Below are 18,920 nucleotides of genomic sequence, written 5' to 3' on the forward strand. Positions count from 1 at the left end.
TCCCAGTAATAGTACTCTATTCGGGTGCAACTGTATCAATTTATAGATTACTTACAAATATTCTTAATTTACTGTATCACGAGGAAGTACGTAGCTCTACACAATAATCCCGTATCGGTACTGTAATCTGTAGCTTACAATACAAACATCGAGAACATTATATAGTCACTATGTTATAACCTCATGGACTAGGTTTTCTAACATCTTATCTTTCTCGAATCCCCTAATATCCCAAACCGATTCTGATTACAATTTCCTTTGACAATTACTAACAGTAACATCTTTTCCCTCATCTAGAGCAATTCTATTACTGTAACTTACTTTTCGGTCCTCATGCCTTACATTAAGTAGGCTTGCCAATTAGCTTTATAATTTATGGTGTGTTAGAAAATAATTTTAACTAACAATTCTTCCAAAATTAATGTCAATCATACTTGTTATTGTAGTTTTAATCCTAAAAGACTAGTCACTAACACATCAAAATTCATTTCTATGTGAAGGAATAACAACAGAACATATAGTTCTGACACTAACACACAACTAAGTAGTGTTGGGATCAAATAATAACTAATTGTTTCTTTCAAAAATTAAAAACTTACCAGCAGCTACATCCGAAGCTTCTGCTCTTTCTCCTTGGCGCATAGTGGACGCTCTGACTGGTGCGCTACTATATTCGAGTTGATTCACTGTGTTATAGTGGTGAGGAGTACCAACTCTATTTCTATCTTGACTCTGACTGACGGTCTGTGAAATCCGGAGAGCAGATCGAGGTGGTTTAGTACAATCTTTAGCAAAGTGTCCAAGTTTTCCACAATTGTAGCAGGCTCCAGACGCCTTATAGCATATCCCACCATGATTTCTTCTACAAGTTTCACATTGGCGGGAAGGGTAGGAACTTCTAGTTGTTCGACGACTGGACCTTGATGGTCTCTGTCTTACTGATCCACCTCTATCATATCCCTGAGCTCGGGGTTCCTCAAATTCTTTTCTCTTTCTCAAATTCTGCTCGAGCTCGACCCATAGGTTTCTCCTCTTTTCCATTTCACACCGCCCTTGTGGGGTTGGAGTGCAGACTTGGGCTTGGGTGATTATCAGCCATTTGTTGGAAGAAAGTGGCCATTTGTTGGGCCATTTGTGCAGTAATTTGTACCGTAAACTGCAGTACAGTGCCTTCGACATTTTGTGGAGTGGGGCTTCAACTTGTTCTTCCGCCATCACAGTTTCTATTATCTCATTCTTCTCTTCCATTTTTCTCACAGAATTTTCTATTCCTGTACAACCAACACAAGGAGATTCCTCTCCATTAGTTCACATTTATGATGTAAATGTACTATATGTATCAAACATTTGAGCAGTTGTAGTTACCGATAAAAAGATTTCAAATTCACAGTTCGAAATTTACTTTAAAACCATTGCTCTGATACCACTAAAACATGTCACACCCTACCCCTCTGTAAGGCATAACATGATCCCGTAGTATACCTAATGAATTACCAACTCCGTCTACTGATAACCCATTAAATACACTACAAGGGATTTTCAAAACTTTTCTTACTTCTTTTACAGTGGTGAGCACTATTTACAGGTGTTAAAAACCTTTTTGAACTGAAGTGATAAAACTGACACATTTGACTTAATTGGAGTTTCTGTAAAAATTTTGGCAGAGTGCCATCTGTATTTTGGATAAAACAGTTCTTGAAAACTCAGTAAAAGCACTTCAATATGTATTTGCAAATCTCAACTCCAATATATTTCTCAACACAACATATTTCTCAATTCAAATCCATAGTGATTTTTCAAAGACTGAGATACAAGAAATATAATACAAAACTATTTAAGTAAATGAAATCTCAGATTTACATTCACGATAATTTACATTTAATTACATACCAAAATATTTTACAAGAGTTTCTATACAACTGCTCAAATAATTTACATACATATTATTACATGCTTACATCAAAACCTATGTACATGGGTATATCTATGATATACCTGGAGCTGATCTGAATGTATCCTCAAAGCAACTTAATCACTGCTCTATACTCTGTTTACCTGCGACAGCATACAAAGCTATCGCTGAGTGGTGAACTCAGTGGTGCACAACTATAATTTAAAACATAGTACAATATACATTGACAAATTTTACAGTAAATAATTTGAGAATCTGAATACTGATCAAATTTCACAACTCAAAATATTCATTGCCAATAATGTAAATCATTTGTATAAATAACTTGGAGCACAAAATTCAATTTATCAAATCTTGACTATCCATTTAAGTAATTCCAACAAAATCAATTACACACAAACCATAATTGAAATCACCATTCCTTACCATTCAAAAGCCATTCTGTATCTCAAAATCATTTTGTATCTCAAAATCATCTCAGATCTCAAAAGTCATTATGCATCTCAAAAATCATATTGTATCTAAAAGTCATTATGTATCTCAAAAATCATATTGTATCTCAAAAGTCATTATGTATCTCAAAATCATATTGTATCTCAAAAGTCATTATGTATCTCAAAAATCAATCTTTATCTCACTAACTATGCAAGACTAATCCGAAAGGGCCATATTCGATGTGATTCTAACTCCCTATGGTCGGGGAGGTCGAATCTGATTCTAACTCCCTATGGTCGGGGAGGTCGAATCATCGTGCACAGTACCATCACAATAATGAATCTTCCGCAAGGGCCATAACGATAAAATAAACTTAGATCTAACCTCAAATCAGAGGAAAATCTAAGCCTGTGCACGTACCATGGTAATCAAAACACAACTAACTCCATTGTCTTCTCAACAAATGAGAGAGACGGGTAATAACCTAGTCAAGCATCTATAGTGAGATATAAAACAATATCACAATCCATTTAGTGAGCATAAATCACAATACAATTCGATTCAAAGTCAATTTCAATATCCAATAAAGTTTTATGCTCATCACAATTCAAATCATACAATTGCATTTTTCCATGAAAATTGCCATCACAATTCAAAACATGTTCTATCACAATTTTCCAAAACATAATTTGTTCAATCCATAACAATGCTTAATACTTGTGGAAATACCATTTCACAAAGCTGAATTCATACATACTATAACAATTTCAATAATCATTGAATTAAATCCAATGCTTGGTAAACATAATTCATAAGAAAAATATATCATTTAATCATATGAAATATTCAAAACAAAATCAGTTAAAAACTAGTTGTGCACAAACCTCTGATGACTGTCTCCCTGATCTGGACTCAGTGTTTCCTTCCCTTTTCCTGAGTCTTTGGTAACTGAGAAACACAATTTGAAGTGTTTCAGTACTAAATTAAACTGTCTCTATCGATTGTGTTTGGTAAATAATGTACTGAACTCAATTATTCACTTAATCACCTAATATTTAGGTTTTAGTGTCATTAATATGTCACATTTGATAGGGTTTTAGGTTTGGTATGTTTTACCAAAGTCATTTCCTTGCTTAGTGCATTTAATGCACATTGCTGGATTCCGGGACACTGGTTTGTCCTAACCGGACGATCTAGTTCTCTCAGTTTTCGGGTCTCGGTCGAAACTACAAACTTGTAGATTTAGGTCTTATGGACCGCGGTGCAAAATTTTAGGTCAATCCGAGTTAAGTAGACCAAGTTATGGTCATTACACTCTTGCTGGTCAAATGGTACCATTTTAGGTCAATTTTAGGTCAAATTGGTCAATTCTGGTTCGGCCAGTTTTTGGACCCGAACTTGTACAAGTTGTTTGACTTGCTTATGGTCATTTCTGGGCTTTGGTGTCTTCATAAGACTTGTAGGTATGGGTCTTAACTATTCTTGGTCAAAATTTCAGGTCAATTGGACCTGGTTTGAGTGAGTTATGGCCTAAACACTCACTGCTGCCCAATTGGTCATTTTTCAGGTCCTAATTGCACCTAATCCGAATTGGTCATTTTTTTAGGTCACCTTGCAAGCAGAATTTTAGCATGGTTTCTCAATGAAAGTTGGCACATTTTGTGCCTAGTTTCACCTCAAATTGGTCTCATACCAATTGAGGTTACACATTCAAGGTTATAGGCTAAAATATGCACTGCCCTCAATATGCATTTCACACCCCAACTTCAAACACACACTTACCTTTGCCATTTGTTTACTTACCTACCAAACTGTTTTGGCACATTACCAAAAGCATTTTCTACATTACATTAGCATTATTTTGGGCAGATTCCAATCACCCTCAACACACCAAATATCATTCACAATTTCAATTTCTAAGTACCATTACAAACACACCAAAACATTACAAACTTTACATACACTTTACAATGTTAATTTACATACATATCATCAATCCTTCTAGGTCAATATTCTGCCCACACTTCCTTCAATATATACCATTACTCAAGTGTCCACAAGCTGCCACAAACCATTCTTCAACATCACATTGCCGTCCCATATACCAATTCCCATCAAAGTGCATAATTCACCATATAAACATGAAATAATTCACTAAGTTACTAAATCACCATGATTAACATTATTTCTCATCAATTATATGCACAAATACCTCATCAAAAACGTGACTCATGGCTGTCCAAAATGAAAACAGCAATAACCCTTCAAACTCAAAATTTTCCTTCACCAAACCAACACCCATAATATGAACATAAACTTTAACAAAGAAATTCTCAAAAATGCAAACTTACCTTTAATTGTAACTTGCTAAACCTTCACCAAACTTCTCAAAATTGGTATCAATATCTTCCTTGTGGTGTGTAGACCATTTTTTGTGAAGGAACTTAAAGGATTGGAGTTGAAAATGGGAGGTTAAGAGAGCTTGCATGAAAAATGGCCATGGTGTTTTTCATTTCCTCTCAATTCGGCAACTTTGGTTGTTTTGGAGAAGATGACTATTTCTGCTGATTTAGTGGAGTTACAGCTGCCCTATTATGTATTTAATTTATGCATTAGTGGTCCACTCACAAATTTAATCATTTTATAAACTTAACTCCCACTTATTCCACATTTAACCCATGATTTTAGCTATTTACTTTAGGTACCACTAAACTAATTTTTCATTTTATTTTCTAAGTGTAATATTATTTATTTTTAATGGACATTTAGGTCAAAAGACAATTCGGGGTGTCAAATGACCATAATGCCCCTGTTCGGGTTACGTTCCCGATTTTTCGGTAAAACCGTATTTTGTCTGTTTTTCGATTTCTCACTTTTCTTTGTACTAATTATTTAATTTTTCTTTAATCTTTCTAATGAGATTTATACTTCAATAAGGTTCTATTTAAGTCCTAAAAATATTTTCCAGGGTTCCCCGCAGTCCAGGGCTAGTCAACGGTCCACGCCGTGACTTCCGTCATGATCACCCATCGCTAGGTTTCCCGGCTCGCTTAACTTGATCACATTTCTTTGCTATTATTTTTCCTTTGTTTTTCTTGTATTTTCTTTTCTTGTATTTCATTATTTTATGTCTCCTCACTCATATTGAGGTACGGTTCTAGGCATCCTAGCTGTCCGGACAACACTGGTCACCGGAGCAGCAGAACGCACTACCGAACTTTGGGGTGTTACATACCTGCTAGTCAAACTAACAACATATGCGATATCCGGCCTAGTACACAACATTGCATACATTAAACTTCCAATAGCCGAAGCATATGGAATCCTGGCCATCTTATTCAGGTGTCTTTGGAGACATCTCTTTAGAAAGATGGATACCATGTCTCACTGGTAACAATCCTCTCTTGGAATCAAGCATGTTAAACCTCTTTAACACCTTTTCCAAGTATAGAATTTGGGATAAACCAATTATTCTTTTCGCTCTATCTCTATAGATGCGAATCCCAAGAATATAGGTTGCCTCCCCTAAGTCTTTCATGGAGAATGTATTTGACAACCATACCTTTATAGTCGTCAACATACCTGTGTCATTACCCATCAACAGTATGTCATCCACATATAAGACAAGGAAAGTGATAGCACTGTCACTAACCTTCTTATATACACATGGCTTATCCTCATTTTTTATAAAACCAAAGGATTTAATGGCTTCATCAAAACGGATGTTCCAACTCCTCGAAGCTTGTTTCAACCCATAAATGGATCGCTTTAGCTTGCATACCTTGGAACAATCTTGGGATTCAAATCCCCTAGGTTGTTCCATGAAAATGTTTTCTTCAATGTATCCATTGAAAAAGGCTGATTTGACATCCATCTGCCAAATCTCATAATCATAGTATGCAGCTATTGCTAATAAAATCCTAATTGATTTAAGCATGGAAACAGGCGAGAAAGTCTCCTCATAGTCTATTCCTTGCCTTTGGCGAAACCCTTTCGCTACTAGCCTTGCCTTATAGGTCTCTACCTTTCCATCAGAACCAATTTTCTTCTTGAAAACCCATTTGTTCCCTATAGGTACAATACCTTCAGGTGGGTCAACAAGATCCCAAACTTGATTCTTATACATGGAATCAATTTCGGATTTCATAGCATCAATCCATTTTGAAGAGTTTATATCTGATATAGCTTCTTCATAGGTAAGTGGATCATCTCCATGATCTACTTCTTCATGAGTAGACAACTCTTGTTCTTCTTCATGAAGAAAACCATATCTCACTGGTGGGTGAGATACCCTGGTTGTTCTACGAGGAACAGCTGTAGATGTTTCATCAACGGGTATAGGTTGACTAGATGGATCTATATCCATCTGATCTGTTGGTTGGTCAGAATTCTCCAATTCTAACTCTATTTGCTTTCCTTTGCCTCCTTCTTGAACAAACTGTTGTTCAAGAAATATGGCATCTCTACTTATCACAACCTTTTGTGAAGTAGGCAAATAAAAATAATATCCAAAACTATCTTTTGGATATCCATCAAATTGACCTTTTTCTGATCTGGTCTCTAATTTATCAGTGTTCAGCTTTTTGATATAAGCTGGACAACCCCAAATCTTAACATGCTTAAGACTTGGTTTTCTTCCATGCCATATCTCATAAGGTGTGGAAGAAACTGATTTTGATGGAATTCTATTCAGAATATATAAAGCTGATTCTAATGCAAATCCCCAAAAGGAGATTGGCATATCAGTATAGCTCATCATACTACGTACCATATCCAATAGGGTACGATTTCTCCTTTCAGATACGCCATTCAGCTGTGGCGTTCCTGAAGGAGTCAGCTGAGAAACAATGCCATGCTCTCTCAAGTATTCATCAAATTCAGTACTCAAATATTCACCTCCACGATCTGATCGAAGAGCTTTAATATTTTTTCCTGTTTGATTTTCTACTTCAGATTTAAATTCTTTGAACTTTTCAAAAGATTCATGTTTGTATTTCATCAAATACAAATACCCAAACCTTGATTTATCATCAGTAAAGGTAATAAAATAATGAAAACCCCCTCTAGCCATTTCTTTAAATGGACCACATACATCACTATGTATTAGCTCCAAAATATTTTTAGCTCTTAGCCCTTGTCCAACAAAGGGTGATCTAGTCATTTTGCCCTGAAGGCAAGATTCACAAGTTGGAGTAGGCTCAGAGCCCAATGAGGATAGAATCCCCATTTTCTCCAGTTTTGCAATCCTATCTTCTGCAACATGACATAACCTTAAGTGCCAAATATATTTTGAACTTGAGTTGGTTTTCACCATGGCATTGCATTCATTTAGATTGCTATACTCTGGCTAATGGAAACACTTTCCTATTGGCAATGGAAACACTTTCTTGTTGGCAGTGGAAACACTTTCCTTTTGCCTTCATCAGCTTTAGTCTTCCTTTTCTGTTTAGCTATTTTCTTAGAAGGACCAGGAATCTGAGGTTTCTTTTTCTTATTGCCCTTTTTCTTGTTGGACTTTGCGTGAGAAGAAGATGCAACAAAGCTACCTCTTTTCCTTTATTGAGTGGCATATTCTTTTGGGCAATAACCAGCATGTTGAGTAAACCAGCTAAGGTGCATTCCTGTTGAGTCATATGGAAATTTGTCACAAAATTCCCAAAAGACTCAGGAAGGGACTGAAGGATCAAATCCGTCTGTAGTTAGAAATCCATGTTGAAGTCAAGATGTTCCAACTGCTCAATCAGCCGAATCATCTTGTGGACATGATCCCCAACATTCTGTCCCTCAGACATCCTCATACGGAATAGGGTCTAGATATCTCATACCTAGCATTCTCTTTGTGCTCAACATACAACACTTGTAGGTGAAGGAGGATATCACTAGCAATATGCATGTTCTCATGTTGCTTCTGTAACTCATTACTCATAGAAGCAAGCATGTAACACTTAGCTCTCATATCATGCTCCTTCCACTTGTCCAAAGTTTCATGTTCCTCTTGTGTGGCCTCTGGAGGTAAGGGACCAGGAACATTTGAATCTAGAACATATCCTATATGTTCAAGGTTCAGGACAAGTTTCAAATTTCTTAGCCAATCGCATGATTAGGTCCTGTCAACGTTTTGTTATCAAGTATGCTTGCATGGATATTGTATGGTGGTGGTTTTTTTGTGCTCATTTTTATCATAAAATTAACTGCAGAAAATAACCAGATTAATTAGTAAATGTATCATGTAATTAACCAAAATGATTATGGTCTTTTAATCAAATTGGTCCTCCCACTAACTTAGCGAATCCTACACTTCCAAAGTAGAAAACGGAAATCCTAGTTGGATGGATTTCTAGTGGGTGATTGAATTCTTATAATTCTATTGATCATCCTCAGGTACATCCATTATTGGAATTACAATAAACTATAAGTGAGCAACTCCTTACCCATCACATCTCATGTAAGGTTCAATCCTTTACCTAGCCCCTAATGCTCAAAATCTCAGGTACATCCATTATTGACTTATCTTGCATTAGTTAAGTTGATCCCATTGAGCCAGTAATTATGCAAATAATTTTAATGTCCTCAGGTACATCCAATATTGGCCACCAAACCATTTACATATTTACAACATCTCATGCTTAACAATTATTCTTAAGAAAATCTCTTAAATTAATTGCATCTCATGCAACTATTTAAAATTTCTTAAAATAATTGCCCCAATGGAGGGCTTATGTTATAATTACTTTAATTATACCATTTCCAACTTAATCATTTGTTTGGAAGATTTTATAGCCATCCTAATTACTATTAAGGTCTCACTTTGCACAATATCCATTTAGCATGCATATATCATATAATTGCATACATTCAAATACATCTCATGCATTCATGGATAAGCAGTAAATATGGTATGATCATGGACTTTCTAAGGGATTCAATTCTGAGCCACCAAGAATTTAATCAGGGCATTCCTAGGTGAATTTCATTCATTCATTTTACAAGAGTTGCTGAAGGAGTACATAATCAACACTTGATATTGAATTCCTCCCACTGGTCCCACCAATGCTCTTGACCTCCTTGAACTTCTTGCAATCCAATATTACATAGTAATCCTTGGCATACCAAGGCGAATTTACAAGAACTTAAATAAATGAAATTACAACCCAAAAATATTACAAACTTAATAATACATGCCCAAAATAAATTAAAATAAATTAATTAATTTACAATCCCAAAGAAACATAAAAGAAATAAATCCAATCACATTGGTCTTTTATAGTCCATGATCATCCATCATGCATATCACTATTTAACAATTAAATAAAACATACATACTTAAATTAAATTGAATATCTCATATTTAACTTAAAAATCCAGATTTGAATATGATTCAAATAAATTTAAAAATTTAAATTTGAGTCTCATTCAAACAAATTTAAAAATTCAGATTTGAATCACATTCAAACAACTTCAAAAATTCAGATTTGAATCACATTCAAACATTTTTTAAAAAATCAGATTTGAATCACATTCAAATATTTCTTAAAAAATCAGATCTGAATTTTATTGAATCAATTTTAAAAAATCAGATTTAAATATGATTCAAACAACTTTAAAAATTTAGATTTGAATCACATTCAAACAACTTTTAAAATTCAGATTTGAATCACATTCAAACAATTTTTAAAATTCTGATTTGAATCATAATTTAATTGTGTGATTAAAACAACTAATTAAACACTTTAATTAGTCAAAGAATAGGCCTTAGATCATACAACAATTGCAGAATTAAAAGCCAAACCTTGAACCACCCAAGGAACCATTGTTGCCGCCACCAATGGTGGCTTCACCATGTGTGACGCCACATCTCATGATCCAACCAGCAATGAATCTCTTGATCTCAAGATCAAACACACAATTAAATTATATAATCAACATTCTAAATGGCAAATATAGTGGCTCTGATACCAATTGAAGGCAGGCGTGAAAAACACAAGATTATACCATTGAATTCAAAAATTTTCACCTAGGGTCACATGCACCATGCAAGATTTATTTTTATCTATTTGATTTCAATGATAAACAACATATTAAAACTCTTTTAATATGTTTTTTGGATCTGTATTTGCCATTTAAGATTTTAAAATTAATCAAATTAATTTTAGAACCCTATATTAAATCAAGAACGATTACACTAACCTCTTGATGTGCTGCAGCGTGTCTGCGCCTTTTGAGATTCGTCTTCAGGACACCAGATGTTGTCCCTCTAGCTTGTCCACACCAAGAACACCTATGGCAGCCCTTGAACAGCTTCTAAAGCCTTTTCTATTAATTAGAAATTCAAGTTCTGCCTTTTAAGAGATTAGAGATGTAAACAGGACAATAGAAACAATTTCTAGTGTTCTTAATTCAAGAGATTGATGGCTAATCTCTTTGAATTGATGAGAGATGAAGAGAAATAGCTGGAGAGGCTCAAAGTGGCGTGACAATTGAGAGGAGAGGCTGCTGGTTTTGTTTTCTTTTCATAACCACACTTAAATAGCTAGGTTAACACATTAAACCCTAGCCACATGTCACCTTTTGATTAGCTCTAGGTTTAAGTGACCCAATCACATTGTGCCAAGTGTCAAACCTATATTTAATCTTGATTTTAATCATCTTACATGATTAAAAAACATTTGGCAAGCTTATGTGTTATGCCATGTGTCACCATCTCATGGTGCCACGTGTCACTGTAATGAAATGACCAAAATGCCCTCGTGTCTTAATTTTGAGTTCTCAACCCAAAATAATTATTTTTCTTCTTCTAATTAATTTATATCAAATATAAATTAATTAATTAATCTCTATTAATTAATTTCTCATTAATTAAATTCATATTTAAACACTTTAAATATAAATTTAACTTATATTATACATCTAATAATCTAGATTTGGTTTCAAGTCATGCTAGGGACTTTGCAATCTAATTGCAAACCAAACCTATTTAATTAATCAATTAAACTCTTTAATTAATTAATTAAATCATATTTAATTAGGTGATAACTTGTGTATGTGTGTGACTTACTTGGCTCATCACTAATTGGCAATGAGACATGATATTAACTCTTAATATCATTAGAACTCTTCTTACCATAAATGATTTCTCTAAATCATTTTATGAACCTCATAGACCATGGTTAACACCTAGCATAGCATGCCATGGCCACCCAATTAGTAATAAGGTTTACCTTAAATGAACCTATAATCATATGTTACCATGCACTAGAATCTCTCTGTTACAAAATCCCAACTCAAGCTGGAGTCATGGTTTATGTCAAACTCCATTTGCTATGAATATTATGTTCACTTTTCATTCCAGTTCTTGATTAAAAAGATTTTCTCATCAGAAACACTTTTCTGAATAAATCTATCTGTCCTGGCCAGGAACTTGAAACATCAAGAACAATTAAATGAACATAGGATTTTATCTCTATTTACTTAGAGGAACAGATTCCTTCTTGATCAACACCTACCTCCATATATAACTAGCAGGAGCCAACACATGCCCATATACCCATACATAGTACAAGTATGAAAGCAGTATCAAACTCAAACTACCTATATACAAGATAACTGTGCTATCTCAGGTCTAAAGATTATATGCACTGATATGTTTTATGACAAAACATTGACAAGAGTAAACTCCATGTGCTTGTCATAAGTGTCACTGGTTCGGCCTACTTATCATTTATAAGTGCCTATCATATTTGTTATATGGCATGAGACTCACCATTCCATCTTATTTATATCTCATATAAATAACTTGGGAACAAACATGAATACAATCTTTCTGGATAAGTCATGTCCTTATTATGAAGTATCCTCGATTGTGAACCTATTTATGATACTTTGTGCTAGAAATATTGTCACTCATATTCTTAATAACTTAAGAATAATATTTCTAACAAAATATCAATGGACCTTTTCTATTACACATAAATATATTATGTAAACAGAAAAGTGGAAATGCCTTTTATTAATAAAAATATATACAAGATACATACTATATGATATGCTCTAGGGCATACTACTAACAGGCTGGTGTTCATTTTAGATTTTTTTTACTTCTTTTCTGCCCCTTTTATGCATTTTAATTGTGTTTCATTAATTTGACTGGCCAAAGGAATTAATTTCCTCATGCTTATATAAGCATTCGGTAATAAATCTAATTTACTTTCTTTTTCTTTCCTTTCCTTCCTTATTCATTTTTAAATAATTTTTCATCAATATTTGTTAATATTTTATGTCATATAATTCACTTACATAAATGGACAAGTTGGTCAAAAATCATCTCTGAAGACGAAATGACCAAAATGCCCTCCGTTTGGCTTAACGAGCCAAAATTGTGTGTACCGATTGATTAAAATTTCCTTGTGTTTTCTTAACATTCTATTGTCATGGGAACCCCAATAATCCTTCCCTGAGGTCCCAAAAATTATTTTATGAAATTTTCCCCAGGTTTAGGTTTGCTAACTGCCTTCACCGTCACATCCCCTTTGGGTTACTTATCACTGGGGTTTCGGCTCATTTAACATTAGTACATTTCATTCCTAAAAATTTTCCTTGATTTTTATGAGTATTATTTGGTTTATTTTTAACTCCTCACTCTAGTCTATTTATAATTTCAAACATTCTAGCTACTCGGACCGACATTGGTCACCTGAACAGTAGACTATACGGACTAGCTAAAGTGAGGATATTGCAACTCTTCCCTTCTAATAAAAATTTTGTGCTCGAAATTTACCTGATACAAAGAGTTAAGGGAACTGTTGCCTCATCGTTTCTTCACTTTTCCAAGTTGCCTCCTCGGTATTATAGTGCCTCCAAAGTACTTTCACCAGTGGGATTTGTTTATTTCTCAGTTCCTTTACTTCCCGAGCTAAGATTCATATAGGTTCTTCTGCATATGTCAAGTCCAATTGGATTTCAATCTCTTCCATGGAGATGACATGTGAAGGGTCTGAGCGATATCTTCTTAGCATAGAAATATGGAATACATTATGGATCTTATCTAGTTATGGTGGTAAAGCTAGCCGATAGGCCACTGGTCCTACACATTCAATAACTTCATATGGGCCAATGAACCTAGGGCTTAACTTACCCTTTCTTCCAAACCTCAGTACTTTCTTCCACGGTGAGACTTTAAGAAATACTTTGTCACCAACTGCATACTCTATCTCTTTTCCCTTTAAGTCGGCATAAGATTTTTGTCTATCTGAGGCAACCTTCAAATTTGCTTTGATTATTTTCACTTTCTCCTCAGTCTGTTTCACCAGGTCTTGTCCCACCAGCTTATCTTCGCCCAATTCAGTCCAACATACTGGGGTTCTACACTTCCTCCCATACAGTGCTTCATACGGGGCCATTTGAATGCTAGCTTGGTAGCTATTATTATATGCAAATTCTGCCAGTGGGAGGTATCTATCCCAACTCCCCTCAAACTCAATGACACAACTCCTCAGCATATCCTTCAGGATCTATCACATAATTCACATTGTTACTATCATTTCAATTTATTAATTATCAAAATTCAATTAGTTTTTAGGTTTACCTGGATTACTCATTCCAAATGTCCATCTGTTTGAGGATGAAAAGCCGTGCTAAAGTGGAGTTGTGTGCCCAAAGCTTCTTGCAACTATTTCCAAAATCTCGATGTAAACCTTGGGTCTCGATCAGATGTGATGGAAAGTTGGATTCCATGCAGTCTAACTATCTCATTGATATATAATTCTGCTAGCTTCTCTAGTGAGTAGTCAGTCCTAACTAGTAGAAAATGTGCTGACTTTGTCAATCTATCCAGTATTACCCACACTGCATCATGCTTCCTTTGGGTGAGAGGTAGACCACCAACAAAATCCATAGTGACCCGGTCCCATTTCCATTCAAGTATGCTTATGGGCTGTAGCAATCCTGATGGAACTTGATGTTCAGCTTTAACTTGCTGGCAAGTCAAGCACTTAGTAACATAGTCAGTTATATCCTTCTTCATACCAGGCCACCAATAATGAGGCTTCAAATCATTATATATTTTAATGCTTCTCGGGTGCATAGCATAAAAACTAGTGTGTGCTTCTTTAAAAATACTAGTCTTCAATTCCCCATCATTTGGTACACACACTCTTCCTCTGTAGTATAAACACCCATCTGCTTTCACCTCATAATCAATTTCCTTTTCCTCTAGAATTTTATCCACAATAGCCATTAATTTTTCATTTGCCTTCTGCCCATCTTATATCTACTGTAGCAGGTATGGCCTCACTTGTAACTAAGCGAAAATAGTTCCATCTTGAGCTAAGGACAGACAATCATTTAGTGATCTTAAAGCTGTGATGGACTTTTTACTCAAGGCATCAACAACTACATTTGCCTTCCCAGGATGATAATCTATCACACAATCATAGTCCTTTAGGAACTCAATCCATTGCCTCTGTCTAAGATTGAGCTCTTTCTGGGTTGGCAAATATTTTAGACTCTTGTGGTCTGTATAGATGTAACACTTTTCACCATACAAACAAATGCGAAGATAATTGCTGCTAACTCTAGGTCATGAGTAGGGTAGTTCTTTCATGTGGCCTTAATTGCCTAGAAGAAAAGGCGACCACTTTCCCCTCTTGCATCAATACACACCCTAACCCATTATGTGAAGCATCACTGTAGACCGCAAAGTCTTTTCCGACATCAAGCTATGTTAACCGGTGCTTCTGTTAACATAGCCTTCAGCCTCTCAAAACTGGCTTGGCACTTATCGTTCCAGCCAAATTTCATATTCTTATGTAACAACTTGGTCATTGGAGTAGCTATAAGAGAAAGCTCCTTCACAAATCTTTTATAATACCCAGCTAGCCCTAAGAAACTTCTAACCTTAGTTTTATTTCTGGGAGGCTTCCATTCCATCACTGCTTCTATCTTTTTGGGATCCACTCCAATCCCCTCTGCTGATACTATGTGTCCAAGGAAAGAGATTTCACTCATCCAGAAGTCACACTTGGACAGCTTAGCATACAGCTTCTTTTCTCGCAGGGTTTGTAGAACAATCCTCAAATGTTCATAATGTTCTTCCCTAGTCTTGGAATACACCAGAATATCATCAATAAAGACCACTACAAACTGATCTAAATATGGATGGAAGATACGATTCATAAGGTCCATAAATGCTGTTGGTGCATTTGTTAACCCAAACGACATCACTAGGAATTCATAATGTCCATACCTGGTTCTGAATGCAGTTTTTAACACATCTGCATCCTTTATCCTTAACTGATGATACCTTGATCTGAGATCAATTTTTGAAAATACACCGGCTCCCTTTAACTGATCAAACAGATCGTCAATTCTGGGCAACAGATATTTATTCTTCACAGTTACTTTGTTCAACTGTCGGTAATCAATACACAATCTCAAGGTTCCATCCTTCTTCTTCATAAACAGCACCGGAGCTCCCCATGGTGACACACTGAGGCGTATGAACCCCTTATCGAACAACTCCTACAACTGGATTTTCAACTCTCTCAATTCAGTGGGTGCCATCCTATAAGGAGCAATAGAAATTGGTACTGTACCTGACATTACCTCAATAGCAAATTTGACTTCCCTTTCTGGTGGTAAACCAGGCAATTCTTTAGGAAATACATCTGGGAAGTCTCTTACTATGAGTATATCACACAGATTTGGCTTAGCCGGCCTAGTATCTGAAGGAGCGGAAGCATGAAAAACACAAGTTTATACCATTGAATTCAAAAAATTTTCACCTAGGGCCACATGCATCATGCAAGATTTATTTTTATCTATTTGATTTTAATGATAAACAACGCATTAAAACTCTTTTAATATGTTTTTGGATCTTTATTTTCCATTTAAAATTTTAAAATTAATCAGATTAATTTTAGAATCCTATATTACATCAAGAACAAATACACTAACCTCTTGATGTACTGCAGTGTATTTGTGCCTTTAAGATGCGTCTTCAGGACACCAGATGTTGTCTCTCTAGCTTGTCCACACCAACAACACCTATGGCAGCCCTTGAACAGCTCCTAAATCTTTTTCTATTAATTAGAAAATCAAGTTTTGCCTTTTTAATAGATTAAAGATGTAAACAGGACACTAGAAACAATTTCTAGTATTTTTAATTCAAGAGATTGTTTGCTAATCTCTTGGAATAGATGAGAGAAGAAGATGAAGAGAAGGGAGAGTCTCTTAGGTGGCGGCACCAAAGAAAATAGCTGCTGGTTGTGCTTTTTCTTTTCATAACAACACTATATAGCTAGGTCACCACTTAAAACCCTTGCCACATGTCACCTTTTGATTGGCTCTAGGTTTAATTGACCCATTCACATTGTGCCAAGTGTCAAACCTATATTGAATCTTGACTTTGATCATCTTACATGATTAAAAGACATTTGGCAAGCGTATGTGCAGTGCCATGTGTCACCATCTCATGGTGCCACATGTCACCCTGTGAAATGACCAAAATGCCCCTGTATCTTAATTTTGAGTTCTCAACCCAAAATAATTATTTCTCTTCTTCTAATCAATTTATATCAAATATAAATTAATTAATTAATCTCTATTAATTAATTTCTCATTAATTAAATTCATATTTAAATACTTTAAATATAAGTTTAACTTATACTATACATCCAATAACCTAGATTTGGTTTCAAGTCATGCTAGGGACTTTGCAATCTAATTGCAAACTAAACATATTTAATTAATCAATTAAACTCTTTAATTAATTAAATAAATCGTATTTTATTCGGTGATTACTTGTGTATGTGTGTGACTTACTAGGCTCATCACTAATTGGCAATGAGATATGATATCAACTCTTAATATCATCAGAACTCTTTCTTACCATAAATGATTTCTCTAAATCATTTTATGCACCTCATAGACCATGGTTAACACCTAGCATAGCATGCCATGGCCACCCAATTAGTAATAAGGTTTACCTTAAATGAACTTATAATCATATGTTGCCATGCACTAGAATCTCTCTGTTATAAAATCCCAACTCAAGCTGGAGTCATGGTTTATGTCAAACCTCATTTGCTATGAATATTATGTTCTCTTTTAATTCTAGTTCTTGACCAAAAAGATTTTCTCATCAAAAACTCTTTTCTGATTCAATCTATCTGTCCTAGCAAGGAACTTGATACATCAAGAACAATTAAATGAACATAGGATTTTATCCCTATTTACTTAGAGGAACAGATTCCATCTTGATCAACACCTATCTCCATATATAACTAGTAGGAGCCAACAAATATCCATATACCCATACACAGTACAAGTATGAAAGCAGTATCAAACTCAAATCACCTATATGCAAGATAACTGTGCTATCTCAGGTCTAAAGAATATATGCACTGATATGATTTATAACAATACATTGACAAGAGTAAACTCCATGTGCTTGTCATAAGTGTCACTGGTTCAGCCTACTTATCATGTATAAGTGCCTATCATGTTTGTTATATGGCATGAGACTCACCATTCCATCTTATTTATATCTCATATAAATAACTTGGGAATAAACATGAATACAATCTTTTTGGATTTCATATAACCCATTTGTTCCCTATAGGTACAATACCTGTGTGGGTCAATAAGATCCCACTTGATTCTTATACATGGAATCAATCTCGGATTTCATAGCATCAATCCATTTTGAAGAGTCTATATCTGATATAGCTTCTTCATAGGTAAGTGGATCATCTCCATGATTTACTTCTTCATGAGTAGACAACTCTCGTTCTTCTTCATGAAGGAAACCATATCTCACTGGTGGGTGAGATACCCTAGTTGTTCTACGAGGAACAGCTGTAGATGTTTCATCAACAGGTGTAGGTTGACTAGATGGATCTTTATCCATCTGATCTATTGGTTGGTTAGAATTCTCCAATTCTAACTCTATTTGGCTCCTTTTGCCTCTTTCTTTAACAAACTATTGCTCAAGAAATGTGACATCTCTACTTATCACAACCTTTTGTGAAGTAGGCAAATAAAAATAATATCCAAAACTATCTTTTGGATATCCAATAAATCGACCCTTTTCTGATTTGGTTTCCAATTTATCAGTGTTCAGCTTTTTGATATAAGTTGGACAACCCCAAATCTTAAGATGCTTAACACTTGGTTTTCTTCGATGCCATATCTCATAAGGTGTGAAAGAAACTGATTTTGATAGAATCCTATTCAGAATATACAAAGCTAATTCTAATGCAAATCCTCAAAAGGAGATTGGCATATCAGTATAGCTCATCATACTACGTACCATATCCAATAGGGTACAATTTCTCCTTTCAGATACACCATTCAGCTGTGGTGTTCCTGGAGGAGTCAGCTAGGAAACAATGCCATGCTCTCTCAAGTATTCATCAAATTCAATACCCAAATATTCACCTCCACGATCTGATCAAAGAGCTTTAATACTCTTTTCTGTTTGATTTTCTACTTTAGATTTAAATTCTTTAAACTTTTCAAAGGATTCATGTTTGCATTTTATCAAATACAAATACCCAAACCTTGATTTATCATCAGT

This window comes from Hevea brasiliensis, chromosome 7, assembly GCF_030052815.1.
Source record: "Hevea brasiliensis isolate MT/VB/25A 57/8 chromosome 7, ASM3005281v1, whole genome shotgun sequence".
Classification (NCBI taxonomy): Eukaryota; Viridiplantae; Streptophyta; class Magnoliopsida; order Malpighiales; family Euphorbiaceae; genus Hevea; species Hevea brasiliensis.